Source organism: Cygnus atratus, chromosome 15 (genome assembly GCF_013377495.2).
Source record: "Cygnus atratus isolate AKBS03 ecotype Queensland, Australia chromosome 15, CAtr_DNAZoo_HiC_assembly, whole genome shotgun sequence".
Classification (NCBI taxonomy): Eukaryota; Metazoa; Chordata; class Aves; order Anseriformes; family Anatidae; genus Cygnus; species Cygnus atratus.
Window position 1 is genome coordinate 13572311 of NC_066376.1, and position 4054 is coordinate 13576364.

Sequence of the window (4054 nt, forward strand, 5' to 3'; positions counted from 1 at the left end):
AGCGCCGCGCCTGCGGTCACGCCTCGGGGGGGGGAGGGGGGGAGGCACGTGACGGGGGCGGGCCTATCGGCGCCCTGCCCGCCTCCCTCCCGGCAGCCCCCGCGCGGGGGGCGGGGGGTGTGAGGTGAGGTGCGGGGATGAGGTGGCGGCGGCGGAGCCCCCCGCGCCCGGCCCCGTGTTCGCCGTCGCGGTTCGGCGGCCCCGCCTCGGGTGCCGGTGCCCTCGGGTGCTGTAAGCACAGGGCGGCGCCTCCCCGAGGGACGGCGGGGCTGCTGCGGGGGCGCTTGGCTCCAATCTCCGCCTCTTAGCGACGTGCTGGCAGGCCGGGGCGCAGCGCTCAGCCGTCTGACCGGGGGGCTGCGCCTGCGGCCCTGCGCGGTCCGCTGCTTCCTCCGGCGTCGGGAATAGAAGGCAGAGGAGGTGACTGTGGTTCTGTGACCGCTCAGCTGCAGCCACCGTCGCAGGGTCCCCATCACGGCAGGTACCAGAGCAGCGGCTCCTCCTGGTCCTAGGGGTGGTTGACCCCATCACCCAGGTTAACTCCAGCAGCCTGACTCCCTCACGCAGGTTCCCTTACGGTCACCTTTCTAAATGGTTTCAGTATCTTGACAAACTGTGGCTCCTTCCCCTTTAGCTGTTCCACCTGCGCGTCTCCAGGGCACGGAAGAATTGCCACTAGCAGCACATTTCTGCCAGTGAAAGTGAAGCTGCGTGGCACAGGGAACAAGCTCGCGTCCCTGCCGGCACCGGCCCAGAGCCACCCCCTCCACCCTCCAGGTCCCCTGGGAAACAACTAGCGGAAGAGGTGATGGGATGCTCCAGAGTTTATTATTAAAAAAAAAACCAGACACATGGATGACTTATGGGAACAAACAATCTCCAAGATGTTTAGAGCCGTAAACTACTTTTTGGAGAAGGCCCTGAAGGCGGGAGGAGCTCTGCCGGAAATGCTGCGTGCTGCAGTCAGGCAGCTGAGGAGAGCTGAGCTCAGAACATCTCAGCCCACACGCAGCAAAGCCCCGGGAACATCGCTCCTTCAGGTTCCACCACGGCTGTTCCACAGCAGAACACACCACCCCTGTCCCTGCCCCTACGCTCTGGCAGGAGGCTCGGGGGACTCAGAGCGTAAAGAAACAGGCGGTGCTGTGAAAATCAGAAGGAACAGCGAGAAAAGATGGGGCCCAGGAGCACAGGACAGAGGAACACATTCACGCGGGTGGCTCTGAGGCTCTCCTCCAGCAGGTCCTGCCGTCGCAGGAAGCCTCCAGACGCTCACAGCAGGAGCCTGGCTGAGTCCTCAGAGCCTCTTCCTCCTCCAGAGGCCACTTGTGCCCTGCAGGCAGGGGACAGGTGAAGTGAGGAGGGTCACCGAGCTGGGTCAGCCTTGGTCACCAGCCCCTGCGCTTAGCCCATAGCAGGTTCTTTAAAACCCTTTGGTGAGGAGCCTCACAGATGCAGGTGAGGACAGGGATCACACCGCCCCACAGTGACCAGCGCGCCTCTCCCCGTGGCCAGGAGCATGCGTCCTGCGCCAGGCAGTGACAGGAACAGGGCCCAGCTTCTGCTTTCCATCAGTAAATCACCTCGAGCCTGGGATTTTAGGATGCCATAGCAAGCAGAGCAGCTACACTAACTACTTACTACAGCAGATGGGAGGGAGGGGAAAAAAAAAAAAAAGAAATAGCTGCAATTGCAGTCAGCTGAAGTACTGAGTTCCAGTCAGGGAGCAGCTCCTGGAACCCTCCACGCACACAGAAGAGAAACCCCCACGGCGACACCACAGCAGAGCCCCCGGTCAGCCCCAGGGCCTAAATGAAACAGATGGAAACGTCCCGTGCCCGAGCGAGGAAGACCCACGCTTCCCTCGGGCTCCCTCATCACTCATAGATCCAGTGCTCGGCCGCGTCCTCCCAGCACGTCAGCTCCTCGGGGCGGAACCAGAGGGAGATCTCCTGCCGGGCACTCTCGACCGAGTCGCTGCCGTGAATCACGTTCCTGTGCGGGAAGAGGAAGGGGTCAGCCAGCACCACGCAGAGAGAGGCTGGGGAGGGGAGCTGCAGGTGGGAAGATTTCACCCTGACCAATTTAACCGAGCCTGCTGAGCCGGTCACGTCACGCAGTGCTCCTTGCCACCACACAGCCCTCCTCCTTCCAGCTCGGTGGCTGCTCGTGAGGTGGGTTAGGGCACGTATGTGTAGGAGCTGCCAGTTTCCAGCAGTCCTCTTTTCTGTAATAAATTATTTATGTGCTGAAAGCGGCTGTCGGTCTGGGGTTCACCTTTGTTTTTACGTTAGCAATTGAAATTCTACCTCCAGCTTTCCCCCTTCTTTCAGGGGGAATAGGTCCTGTGAAGCAGGTTTGGTATCAGACACCAGGGAGCAGGAACCTAACGGGACGGTGAGATAAAAACTTTTTATCTACCGCAGGCCAGGCTCAGCTACAGCCGCCAGAGGTCACCACTGGTGCGTAAAGGCTCCCGAAGGGAGTTCAGGTCTACCCACAAGCTTCCGTTGGGAGCATTTTTGATGGGAGAAAGTGGCACCGTACGTGTTTTTTAGGGTCCTAATTAGGGTTCGGCTCAGTGTTACGGGATGCCCGTGGCATCTGTGCTATGACAAGATGAGCGCCTGTCCCTGGAAGGCAGCAGGTACCAAGGCTGGGGAGAGGGAAGTGACAAAGAGTCAGGAAAAGCCAGTTGCGACCTGTCCAGCTAACCAGGAAGTACAGGGTGTGCACATCACTTCCGTGAGCCAGGGAAATGGGTGGCCACCCTCAAAACAGTTCCCCGGGACTTCTTGCTGAAACGTCCACCGGCACGCTCCTAATTTTGGTAGGTTTTAATCTTTGCCAGGAAGATCATCCAGGGGGAGGGATCCAGATCTGGCTGCTGCAGATGGCTAAGAAGGTGATCCACACCGCCGGGCAAGCATCCCAGCATCCTTTGTACGTGACACATAAAGGATTCACTTAATTATCCCACGGTAATTCCCGGTTTTACCCACAGGAGGTCACACTTTGCCAGGCTTATCAGCTTTTGATGCAACCAGCCTTGTGCAAACGGCATTGCTGCGGGACCAGCAAAGCCAGAGTTGTAGTAGCCCAGCTCAGGGTTTGGCCTAATCCCTTCTGCACATCCTGGACTTCTCTGACAATGCTCCGACCACTCTCCTACCTCCCTGTAAGGGTGCCAGCCCCTCTCCAAAGCTGTTGCACACCCACGGGGACAGCTTTCCCACCTGATGGCCCATTCCACCTCCTCAGTGTTTCCTTGTTTTTTTATTTTCATTTTCCTTTTCTCTTTTCTTTTCCCCATCCAGCCATCCAGTCCCTCTGTCGCCACTGACAGAAAGACTCCGTTACATCCACACATGCCTAGACCATAACCCTCGTATGGTTTCATAAGAAAATGAGGTGTGTCCAACTGCATGCATTTCTGTTCAAATACGTTTCAGGAAAATGAATGGTAAGGTGGCAGAGCATCGCCATGCAAATAAATGGTTCAGCATCAGCTCACCCATTTCTAGTCTTCAGAAACACAGACGAAAAACACAATCAAGACACAAACCCATAGGAAACCAGGTTTCGCTAAACGCTGTACTTGTGGAACTATTCATTTTGCACCATGTGAAAGTTCTCCAAAACTCAGGGGAGTTGTTGACTAGCAGCCCTATAACTCAATATCTTTCATTAATCCCCAGAAAGCCTTTGCAGGCTCATTGCCCTCGGTGCCTAGGCAGTCAATGGATCTTGCTCTTTATTTGAGTTGCTGCAGTACTTGGAGCCCAAGCATTCCTTGGTTTCTGTAAAAAGCTGCCAGCAATGAACATCTTTCTCCAGGAACAAAAGTCGATGCGCTCAAACATGTGTCCCATCAGCATTCAACCAGTCGAGCATGGTTTTCACCCACTCTCACGTAGTCACAGACAGCACAACAGCTTGAGAACAGGGCACTGAAGGTTATTCACATGGTCATGCAGTCTCCACGGTTTTAAGACAGCGCACAGCATCCACTCTGTCCACACCATCTGCCATTTCTTCAATGTCTACCGCTCCA

At 56.6% G+C, this 4054-nt stretch overlaps 1 long non-coding RNA gene across 1 annotated transcript; it reads left to right on the forward strand.

Annotated features, from left to right (window-relative positions):
* Positions 1–95: 95 nt before the first annotated feature.
* On the forward strand, positions 96–2258 carry LOC118249238 (uncharacterized). The gene is made up of 2 exons (XR_004778991.2): positions 96–535; positions 635–2258. It is a non-coding gene; the product is annotated as an uncharacterized LOC118249238 (long non-coding RNA).
* The last annotated feature ends 1796 nt before the right edge of the window (positions 2259–4054 follow it).